This window comes from Giraffa tippelskirchi, chromosome 4 (assembly GCF_054371585.1).
Source record: "Giraffa tippelskirchi isolate mGirTip1 chromosome 4, T2T-mGirTip1v1.2.pri, whole genome shotgun sequence".
NCBI classification, from domain to species: Eukaryota; Metazoa; Chordata; class Mammalia; order Artiodactyla; family Giraffidae; genus Giraffa; species Giraffa tippelskirchi.
This window is the reverse complement of record NC_137278.1, coordinates 40,760,663-40,772,956: the sequence shown is the minus strand read 5'-3', so window position 1 is coordinate 40,772,956 and position 12,294 is coordinate 40,760,663. Positions and strand designations below refer to the sequence as shown.

Below are 12,294 nucleotides of genomic sequence, written 5' to 3'. Positions count from 1 at the left end.
AGTAAGATCCTTGAAGGTAGGGGTTATTGCTTATTTATCTTTGTCTCCTTATCACCTAGAAGAGCACTTGCTACATGGCAGACACCCAGTAAATATTTACAGAACTAAGACTGAATAAACAAGATCATGTAGCTCAATGTTAAAGAATTGCAACTTGAAAGACAGCAACAGGAAGACCTATGGGAAGGGCATACCTTGGAAGGAATTGAGTTTAGGGAGTTAACTCATGGGATAATGTCTCAGGAGAGGACAGAAATTCGGTGAGGTGGATTGGTAGAAATTTTTGAGAAATTTTAGTGAGTTATAGGGAGAAGGCAATGGCAACCTACTCCAGTATTCTTGCCTGGAGACAGGGACAGGGGAGCCTGGTGGGCTGCTGTCTATGGGGTCGCGCAGAGTCGGACACGACTGAAGCGACTTAGCAGCAGCAGCAGCAGTGAGTTATAGGATTAGATATTCTGGATTTCATTGGGCAGAACTTAACAATCATTTCAGTGAACTAACAACAGATGGTTGACTGGATTGATGAATTGTCTAGTTAATTGGTCAGTTCAATGAAATAGTACAATTGACTGTAAACCTTAGATGGTAATACTCAGTAATGGTCTAGTAAATGCCCCTCAATATTCTTAAAATAAGGAACAGTCACTGAACTGAAGAAGAGTATTACATGTCATTCACTACCAAGTCATTCTTTTTGGAAAATTCTCATTTATTGCCTCTACGAATATACCATCTATACCATTTCCTCCCCTTTTTGTTTTTTCTTAAACAGAGATGATAGAGCCAGGATATGCAAACTTTTCTGTAGAGTTAGTAAATATAAATCAGCTATGTGGGCCATTCTGTTCTTGTTGAAACTATTCAGTTCTATTGTAGAAACTACTCAATTCTGTTGTAGCCTGAAAGCCTAAACAATAGGTAAATAGACACATATAGCTGTATTAGAGTAAAGCTTTATTTTTGGATCCTGAATTGAATTTTCATACAGTTTTCATGAATCACAAAATATTAGTTTTATTTTGATTTTTTATAATCATTAAGAACTGTAAAAATCATTTTTGACTCATAGCCAGAAGACTGGATTTGGCCTGTGGGTCATAGTTTGCTGACTCCTGGGTTAGAGCATATCAGTCTAGAATCCGTATCTCATAGCTGTTCTTTCTGGTCACTTTGGTTTCTCTGTGCTTTGTTCTAGATAAATTCCTTTATAATATCTTCTAATTCCAGAATTCTGCTCTTGATTGGGTCCAGTCTAGATTTTAACTTGTCTATATGAGTTTATTCAATAATATTAATGATTTATATATTTTACTTCTGGATTTCTAATTGGTTCTTTTTCAGATTCACATGTTCTTATATTATTTCTGCCTGTTCTGTTTCACATTTTTGTTCTCTTTTAAACAAATACTATTATTTAATTTTCAATTAAATTTCTTCAACCTACTTATTTAAAGTCTTTGTCATGCTCTTCTATATAATCAGTTTTATCTGGCATGAATTCACATTTCTAGTGCTAATCTTTTCAGATGTATTTCTTAACCATAGATTATCCTATATATTCGGAATTTTATTATATAAGCTTATTTTGATTGGGTCATATTTTCTCTCCGTCAGTGATCACCTCTCCTTGTCTAGTGGGTTTGTAGTTTCCTCTTCCTCACCTTTTGTTCCCTCCTCCCCAAGTTCAGATCAGATCTCACAGTAATAACATTTTATACTTCTCCTTAAGACGATGTCCCTGCAGAAGGAAAAGGCAACCTACTCCAGTATTCTTGTCTGGAGAATTCCATGTACAAAGGAGCCTGGCAGGCTATATTCCATGGGGTCACAAAGAGTCAGACACGACTGAGTGACTAACACTTAGGATGATGTAGGAATGTGGCACATCTAGGCATTGAGTCAGAGGGTGGCTTAGCTCAGTCCTTATTAGTGAAACTAAATATGTCTTTATCCTACTGCTTATATCCACAGCCACAGAACCAGGAAAAATAAAGCAATAGTCTCCGTTTCATTTCATCAACAGGGGACCTTTAGCTTAGTCCCTAATTTCAGCTTCTCATTTTATATGGAGCTGAATTCCTAGCTCCAGTATTTGCTTCCAGACCTGGAACCCAGCTGACCAGTTGCTCCAGTCATCTTCCTCTCTCTGCATTTAACTTTTGAGTTCAGTTATTGCTCTGTATTATTTCAGCAGATTTGCAGAGAGGGATTCCATTAAAAGATTGTTACTCTTCACTGTCTTGACTATAAATAAATTTACTTATATACCCTTTGGTTAACTGCCAGAATGTAAGCAGCTTGAGAATATGGCCCCTATCTATCCTGTTGACCACTTTATTGCTAGTGCTAAGCACAGAGTAGTTGCTAAATTAATGTTTATGGAAAGAATAGTGATATAGATAACAACATATGAACAATCTATCTATACATATATATAAAATCAAATTGTATTCTTTGTGCAAGTTGCAATTTTATTTGATGACAAGTATAATTAGCACCATATCCACCTATCCATTTATTCTATGTATTCAGTGCTTGCAGGAGATATTTTTGGAAGTGAGGTATGGCACGTATTCATAAGTTATTCTTCTGCCTCCTATTAGCATTAGTCTTTGCACCTGTGAGTAAAAATAAATAGAACTTTATAAATACCAAATATTATCATCTCTTTTATTACAGCATTATTATGCTACCAGTGATATCAGCTGTAAGGTAAAAATAAAGAGAATTGAATCAATGACAGAAGCTTTTATTGATGCCTTGTTGGGCTGCTCTTGCCATATGGGAGGCGTGTACCGGTATAGCCCTGAAGTCCCAGCACCTCTGTGGCATTGTGAAGTTGCTTTCTGCTTTAGTTCAGAAGTATTTGTGGAGCATACATAGCTAAGTTCTGACCTTCTAGTCTCCTATTAAGGTAGGATAGTAGGTAGGGTCTAACAGTCCTTACTGTCCATTTGGATAAATGATCTCTAGTCATCTCCATGGGATTGTCAGCTCTGTGGGTTTCTAGGAACTAGAAGGCTAGTAGACTGGCCAGGAAAGACTGTACATTAATAAGTGTAAGACTCTTAGGTCCCTTCTGTGTCTAATTTGATAAGGATCTGAAGACCACAGCTCTCTTTGAATCCCAGAGAATAAGGACTTGCCACTTCTGCTGAGATCTTCCCAACAAGTTGAGAGCCAGCTGCGTTCTTGGGTAAGGGATACAATCTGCTAGTGCTGTGTCTCTGTTGGAAGTGTGTGGGGCTTGTTGAGTCTGTCATAGGGAGATTTATCTAACAGAGAAGCAGTGAATATGTGTTTGGTATCATTATTAAGAGTTAGTTTGCTCCCATCCTAAGCCATGCTAAGTGCTGGAGAACAATTTATATTGCCAGCTAGAATAGTAATATCACAAGCTTATTGAGATGACAGAGTAATTTTGTTAGCTAGACTACTTTTCTATATTGAAAACATAAAGTATTCTGCATCAAATCATATAATCTACATTTTCCCTTTCTCTCTTTAATTTGATTATGAACTATTACTGTGCTTTGCCATAAAATATGAAAGTTTTACATTTTGATAGTTTTTCAAATGCTGATTTTACTTTCTGTGCAAATACTTCATATCTTTCTAGCATAATTATTTAGCAGCCTTTTCGGGTTAATTATTGTCATTAACAATATGAGTCCTATGAGGGAATATCAATTAAAATATGCACAGCTGAACTTTCAAATGAGTAAATAATTTAGTTTTGGAGAATGACTGGAAACAGCAGGGTAACAGTCAAAAGGGGAACAATTATTTTAATGCTTATTTGACAAATGAGTCATTTTTACAGCAAATTAGATTCTTATCATAGCACCCCTACTGGTTGCCACAGGAAAGCTGTTAACATGAGTTTTTAAAATAAAAGCTGTTAAGTTATGCATGCAAAGTTAAGGAAATCATTTGTATGAAGAAAAGGTGATTAGGCTATGCATTGTTAGCTGATGGAATACTGCCACTGGGATCTAATTAGGGCCATAAATCACACAAAATGATGTGTGTATATAGGGCTTGAAGCATCCGAGTGATACATGCCATTGACAGTGAGATGGATGATTCGCCCACCCTGACTTTGATCGCTGTCCTTGTCTTTGTGCCAACCAGACTCTAAAGTCCTACTTTATGCAGAGTGGAGCTGGGGCCTGAGCCACAGGAGCTTACCATTGTAAAGGATGCTGGGAAAATTCCAAGGTGGACCTCCATTTTTTTTCATTAGGAAAAAGCTCAGGAGAAACAGGATGGTGGCCTTTATGTTAAATAGCCTTGAGATGAGTTCCAGTCTGTATTTTGTCAATTTCATTTAGTTAAAAAAAAATTTTAAACTTAGTGATTCCAGAAGGAAAGAAGGGAGGGAGGAAGAAAGAGGGGAAGGAAGGAAGGAAAAAAAGAAGGGAAGGGGGAGGACACATTTATAAAAACCACATATTATTTCTAAGATACATATAGAGTCCACTCCAAGCCCCATAGGGCTCAGCCGAGGGTTGAGGCAAAGCCTGATTGTAGACTTCTGGAGTTCTGAAACCAGATAAACACACTCATCACTTCCCTAATTCTCTTGCTTGGTGTTTTTGAACTGAATTGCTTTCCTGATTCCAGTTATACCATCATCCCATGGACCTCTTTGTACTGGCCTCAGAATTGATACCACATTCCTCAGCCTGTGTGGGAAGTTGCCCCCTCTCTGTCCCAGATGAAGTAAACTGGACCAAGTCACAAAAATCAGACCCCAAGAAATGGTCTAGGGAAACAGATTCTAAGATATGATCTAGGCTATTGCCAGGTCTGCTGTATCAGCATCACTGGGAAATGAATGGCTAGAATTGCAAATTCTTAGGCTGTACCCCAGATCTACTGAGTCAGAATCTCTGAGGTTTGGGCCCAGCAATCTGTGTTCTCACGAGTTCTTTGGGTGACTCTGATACATGCTTAATTTTGAGAAGCACTGAGCTAGGCTAGAGCCTGGAAGAACTAATCTGATACCTAGTTCTTTAAGGTGATTCTGAGCATGATTTCAAGAAGTCTCCAGGGAGTTAAGAGCCCTTGTAAGACACTAACGCTAGTACCTTCCACTCCCTGCTGCCATTCATTGTTAACTACAGGTGTGACCCTGTACTTTCAACTTGATGTTTTCAGGGTCTTAGTTTTTCATGGGTAAGTGAGAATGAAACATTGCCTAAGGGAAGCAGGAATTTAGACAGATTAACTTGTAAATTAACTGCCAGTTCTTGATCTCTAATTTTTAAAGACTTGTTTAAAGATTAAAACAAGAAAGAATATATATCAAGATATGCTTTCATTACAGGCTTCTGGAATTCTTTCAAAATTGTCACTTCTGGACTGTCTCCCTTTGCACAACTTTTGTAGAGAGATTGAAATCTCAGGCTCTGAACTCTGGTGAGCATCTCCTCAGTATCTGCACTTCAGGTCTGAAGAATCCACTTTCAGCTTTTCAAGAGCTTTTAGCCTCAGAAAAAGTGTCCCTGTTTCTCTGTATTACCACACCCAGTGGGATTCTTACTTCATCCCTTTCTCATTATTGAGAAATACAATGTTTGTGTCTGTCTTGAAATTCTGTCGAAATCACATTCTTTTAAGTGTCTTTACATCCCACCTAATGCTGAGTGTTTTCCTTGAACCTCATTGATGGAATGAACTTCTGCACTCAGAAACTTCACCAAACCAGTTCTGCAGAAGTTTGTGGCTTCTTGGTATGGAGGTGGGAGGCAGGAGGGGAGATTGGGGGTCAGGTAGGGGTATATCACAATTTTCAGTTCAGTTCAGTCGCTCAGTCGTGTCCGACTCTTTGCGACCCCATGAATTGCAGCACGCCAGGCCTCTCTGTCCATCACCAACTCCCGGAGTCTACCCAAACCCATGTCCATCGAGTCGGTGATGCCATCCAACCATCTCATCCTCTGCCGTCCCCTTCTCCTCCCGCCCCCAATCCTACCCAGCATTAGGGTCTTTTCCAATGAGTCAACCCTTCGCATGAGGTGGCCAAAGTATTGGAGTTTCAGCTTCAACATCAGACCTTCCAATGAACACCCAGGATTGATCTCTTTTAGGATGGATTGATTGGATCTCCTTGCAGTCCAAGGAACTCTCAAGAGTCTTCTCCAACACCACAGTTCAAAAGCATCAATTCTGCGGTGCTCAGCTTTCTTCACCGTCCAACTCTCACATCCATACATGACCACTGGAAAAACCATAGCCTTGACTAGACGGACTTTTGTTGGCAAAGTAATGTCTCTGCTTTTAAATATGCTATCTAGGTCGGCCATAACCTTCCTTCCAAGGAGTAAGCATCTTTTAGTTTCATGGCTGCAGTCACCATCAGCAGTGATTCTGGAGCCCCCCAAAAATAAAGTCTGACACTGTTTCCACTGTTTCCCCCATCTATTTCCCATGAAGTGATGGGACCAGATGCCATGATCTTAGTTTTCTGAATGTTGAGCTTTAAGCCAACTTTTTCACTGTCCTCTTTCACCTTCATCAAGAGGCTCTTTAGTTCTTCTTCACTTTCTGCCATAAGAGTGGTGTCATCCGCATATGTGAGGTTATTGATATTTCTCCCGGCAATCTTGATTCCAGCTTGTGTTTCTTCCAGCCCAGTGTTTCTCATGATGTACTCTGCATATAAGTTAAATAAGCAGGGTGACAATATACAGCCTTGATGTACTCCTTTTCCTATTTGGAACCAGTCTGTTGTTCCATGTCCAGTTCTAACTGTTGCTTCCTGACCTGCATACAGGTTTCTCAAGAGACAGGTCAGATGGTCTGGTATTCCCATCTCTTTCAGAATTTTCCACAGTTTATTGTGATCCACACAGTCAAAGACTTTGGCATAGTCTTAGCAACTACTTGTTATGGGCGTGCTCCAGAAGGTCAGTTGGATATTCACATTTGAGAAATGCGATGTTTACGTGCTTCTCCCATTGGGAAAAGTTTAGGAGTGTCTAGCTCCAGTCTGAGCTTCCCAGGTGGCTCAGTAGTAAAGAATCCACCTATGAATGCAGGAGACGCAGATTTGATATCTAGGTCGGGAAGATCCCCTGGAGAAGGAAATGGAAACCCATTCTAGTATTCTTGCCTGGGAAATGCTATGGACAGAGGAGCCTGGAAGGCTACAGTCCATGGGGATCACAAAAGAGTTAGACATGACTTAGCGACTAAACAACAACAACAAAGCTCCTGTCCAGTTGAGTCTTGAATAAGGTCATCAAGTTCATCTTTACTGAGACTTCCAGGAAGTACTGCTCCCCTCACATGACTGCTCTATGATGATCACGGTCTATGGGGTTGTGAAGCGTTGGACACTACTCTCATGTGATTTAGCACACATGAGGAACGAAGGTTTTTTTATATATTAATATATCAGTTAATTTTTTTAATTTTTATTTTATATTAGAGTAGAGTTGATTAACAATGTTGTGTTAGTTTCAGGTGTACAGCAAAGTGATTCAGTTATACATATACAAGCATATCAGTTCAGTTCAGTCACTCAGTCATGTCCAGAGCTTTGCAACCCCATGGACTGCAGCACTCCAGGCTTCCTTGTCCATCACCAACTCCCAGACTTTACTCAAACTCATGTTCATTGAGTTGGTGATCCCATCCACCCATCTCAACTTCTGTCATTCCCTTCTCCTCCCACCTTCAATCTTTCCCAGCAGCAGGGTCTTTTCAAATGAGTCAGTTCTTCACATCAGGTGGCCAAAGTATTGGAGTTTTAGCTTCAGCATCAGTCCTTCCAATGAATATTCAGGACTCATTTCCTTTAAGATGGACTGGTTGGATCTCCTTGCTGTCCAAGGGACTCTCAAAAGTCTTCTCCAATACCACAGTTCAAAAGCAACAATTCTTCGGCACTCAGCTTTCTTTATAGTCCAACTCTCACATCCATACATGACTACTGGAAAAACAATAGTCTTGACTAGACGGAGCTTTGTTGGCAAAGTAATGTCTCTGCTTTTTAATAAGCTGTCTAGGTTGGTCATAACTTTTCTTCCAAGGAGCAAGCGTCTTTTAATTTCATGGCTGCAGCCACCATCTGCAGTGATTTTGGAGCCCAAAAAAATAAAGTCTCTCACTGTTTCCATTGTTCTCCCCATCTATTTGTCATGAAGTGGTGGGACCAGATGCCATGATCTTAGTTTTCTGAATGTTGAGCTTTAAGCCAATTTTCACTCTCTTCTTTCACTTTCAAGAGGCTCTTTAGTTCTTCTTTACTTTCTGCCAAAGGGTGGTGTCATCTGCATATCTGAGGTTATTGATATTTCTCCCGGCAATCTTGATTCCAGCTTGTGCTTCCTCCAACCCAGCATTTCTCATGATGTACTCTGCATAGAAGTTAAATAAGCAGGGTAACAATTAACAGCCTTGACCCACTCCTTTCCTGATTTGGAACCCATCTGTTATTCCATGTCTAGTTCTAACTGTTGCTTCTTGACCTGCATACAGATTTCTCAGGAGGCAGGTCAGGTGGTTTGGTGTTCCCATCTCTTGAAGAATTTTCCACAGTTTGTTGTGATCCACACAGTCAAAGGCTTTGGCATAGTCAATAAAGCAGAAATAGATGTTTTTCTGGAACTCTCTTGCTTTTTCAATGATCCAAGGGATGTTGGCAATTTGATCTCTGGTTCCTTTGCCTTTTCTAATTCCAGCTTGAACATCTGGAAGTTCACAGTTCATGTACTGTTGAAGCCTGGCTTGGAGAATTTTGAGCATTACTTTGCTAGCATGTGAGATGAGTGCATTTGGGCGGTAGTTTGAACATTCTTTGGCATTGCCTTTCTTAGGGATTGGAATGAAAACTGACCTTTTCCAGTCCTGTGGCCACATACAAGTATCTATTCTTTTTCAAGTTCTTTTCCCATTTAAGTTATTACAGAATATTGAGCAGAGTTCCCTGAGCTATACAGGAGGTCCTTGTTGGTTATCTGTTTTAATTGCAAGAGGGTCCACTTACACTGAGCCACTTCCCAGGTGGCACTAATGGTAAAGAACCAACCTGCCAATGCAGGGGATGTAAGAGATGCGTGTTCGAGCCCTGGGTCTGGAAGCTCCCCTGGAGAAGGGAATGGAAGCCCACTCTAGTGTTCTTGCCTGGAGAATCCCATGGACAGAGGAGACTGATGGGCTACAGTCTATGGGGTTGCAAAGAGTTGGACAGGACTAAAGCGACTTAGCACGCCTGCACCACTTACACTGAGAATGTCCTAGGAGTCCAGAGGACTTGAAGGTAGTTTGGAGTAAAGGAAAGCAGGTCCACTGGTTGACCCTCATTTCAGATGAGCCAGATTTATGAGTTAAGCCTGTTGTTTCTAAATAAGAATCAGACTTTATTCCTATTTGGAAGTTTACACTGGCTGGTCCCTTTAGATCCTGGGAACCAGATTCACACAGTTTTCTAGAACACTGCTTTCATAATCCAAAACAGAGCACATCATGTCCCCCATACTTTGTGGAAAGATGACACTCAGAGTCAGTTGAATGTCCCTCCAGCTCTTAAGTCACTTTCTTTCATCACCTTCTTCTCCCTTCCTCTAGCTCTTTCTTGTTCTCAGCCTTTTCAGAGCCTTGCCAGCCAGAACCTTCACTGGTATGCCATAATTAGCCCTACTCCCCTTAACCAGTATCTCCTCATCAATCAAAACTTACCTGTATTGCACTCCTTTTCCTCAAAGTCCTGATGGGTAACTGAAACCAACATGACAAATCAGTCACCAAGAGATGTCAGTGCCTGATTGCTGTTTGTTAACAACCCACTATATTAAAGGGGCTGTTGCAACAGACTCCCTGACAATCCAGGAGAGAGGAGATTTTCAGCATGCAGAGACTTTCCTACAATGTCAGAATTATAAGATTCACCATCTGGGCTGCCATATTATTCTAATTGATAGACTGTTCTATGCTGGTTTTGTTACTTGGTGGATTGTTGTTGTTCTTCAGTTGCTCAGTCGTGTCTGACTCTTTGCAACCCCGTGGACTGCAGCACACCAGGCTTCCCTGTCCATCACCAACTCCTGGAGCTTGCTCAAACTCATGTCCATTGAGCCGGTGATGCCATCCAACCATCTCATCCTCTGTCATCCCCTTCTCCTTCTGCCTTCAATCTTTCCCAGCATCAAGATCTTTACTAATGAATCAGTTCTTCGCATCAGGTGGCCAAAGTATTGGAGCTTCAGGTTCAGCATTAGCCCTTCCAATGAATATTCAGGGTTGATTTCCTTTAGGGTTGACTGGTTTGATCTCCTTGCAGTCCAAGGGACTCTCAAGAGTCTTCTCCAACACCACAGTTCAAAAGCATCAATTCTTCGCCACTCAGCCTTGTTTATGGTCCAACTCTCAGATCCATACATGACTACTAGAAAAACCATAGCTTTGACTATGCAAACCTTTGTTGGCAAAGTAGTCTCTGCTTTTTAATATGCTGTCTAGGTTTGTCATAGCTTTTCTTCCAAGGGACAAGCGTCTTTTAATTTCATGGCTGCAGCTACCATTTGCAGTGATTTTGGATCCCAAGAAAATAAAATCTGTCACTGTTTCTGTTGCTTTCCCATCTATTTGCCATGAAATGATGGGACTGGATGCCATGATCTTAGTTTTTTGATTGTTGAGTTTTAAGCCACCTTTTTCACTCTCCTCTTTTATCCTCATCAAGAGGCTTTTTAGTTCCTCTTCATTTTCTGCCATAAGGGTGGTGTCATCTGAGTTTCTGAGGTTATTGATATTTCTCCTGGGAATCTTGATTCCAGCTTGTGCTCCTCCAGCCTGGCATTTTGCATGATGTACTCTTCATATCAGTTAAATAACTTGCAGGATGGCACCTGTTTTAATGTAAGATCAGTGCATTAAATGTGGTCATGACATTGAAGGATGTCAGAGCACCTTCTGAGGTAGCTCCGTGGTCATTGGAGGTTCACACTGACAGTGCCTCTGGACATGGCTTCTGATTTTCCATGTATGTGACATCTGGGGGAGTGGAGGGGAGTTCTTGATTTGGTACCCTGGGAAAAGTGAGAGGTCATCCATCTTTGTAAATGTATGGCATCTCTCACTGATTTTTCAAGTATCATTTGTATGTATGGAACAAGTGGATTCATTAGACATTTCAGAATTTGTAGCAAATAACTGTGAGAATGGACTAGGAATAGAAGATGAATGAAAATTAATTATAGGCCATTGAAGGGGCCATTTTTTTACCCTTTTCAATTGATTATCAATCAATCATTCAAATAGTTCTTTCTTGTTGATTGAATACTCATTTCACAATACTCAAAGTGATGAAGTAAGCCTTGGTGAAAACTAGAACAAAGTGTCAGACACTGTCCTGGCCCCTACAGATCTCACAGGATGATCAGTGCAAGGATTCCCAGAGTATTGTATAAGCTGGAGCATAAGAAGGGTGGGCACTCACCAGAGGCATCTGGAATGCTTTTTCAAAGTACAGTTGCCTGGGCATCACCCTTAAAGTAAACAAGAGCAAAGCCACCTTGACATGTTCACTTTGAAAGCACCTCCCCAGGTAATTCTGATGCACACCTTTGTTTAAGGACCCTTGGGTTAATGAGTCATATGAAAGCGTAAATTTAAGCATGGATCATAGGAAAGACTATCGAGTGCCAAGTGAGGGTGAGTGGAGGGCAGATGAGAGCACCACAGTTGGAATGGTCTGAGGACCTCAGAGATGAAGAATCTGAGTTAGGCTTTGAAGGACAGGTAGGTTTTGCACAGAAGCAAATAGGAGAAGAGTGTTTCTTTCCCTATTTATTAGTTATCATATTTCTCAAATTTGTTGAATCATTAAGGTCACATTTTATGCTTGTGAAAAGGCAATCCACAAACCCAGTGCTAAAGGATCAAGTTTCCTTGGAGTGGATCCTGGGAAATTGTATTTAAACAATTGCCCAGGTAATTCCAATAGTTAAACAATTTTGTCAAATACTGTACTGTATCTTGACTTCAGGAATCTTGTTAGGCTTTTCAAATGGTGTTTCCAAAGCAGGATGTAAAATAGTATGGTACCAGTGCTTCACTTGAGAGTGGTGAGGGATAATGATGGGAAGATTGTTAAAGTTCACAATATGGTGAGCCTTCCATGCCAGTTCATACATTTTTTATTTAATAACTATGAGAGTGCCTTTCAACTTCATTGAGTAGGGGAAACCCAAGCTAATATATTATTTGCAATGAAAGTTGAGTTACTATCTAGCCTGATAGAGATCCCAAGAGAAGTGGAGAGGGGGAGAAAGAAGCCTC

At 40.5% G+C, this 12,294-nt stretch overlaps 1 protein-coding gene across 14 annotated transcripts in view; it reads left to right on the top strand.

Annotated features, from left to right (window-relative positions):
* Positions 1–12,294, top strand: part of LOC145544390 (uncharacterized) — a 475,872-nt gene that overhangs the window by 291,397 nt on the left and 172,181 nt on the right. For 2 of the 14 annotated variants that reach the window (XR_014081382.1, XR_014081390.1), the window contains exon 6: positions 3,102–3,199. The exons of the other annotated variants lie outside the window; for them this stretch is intronic. The gene's annotated coding sequence lies outside the window, so the exon portion shown is untranslated. The remainder of the gene's footprint in view (positions 1–3,101; positions 3,200–12,294) is intronic. 14 annotated transcript variants of the gene reach the window in all.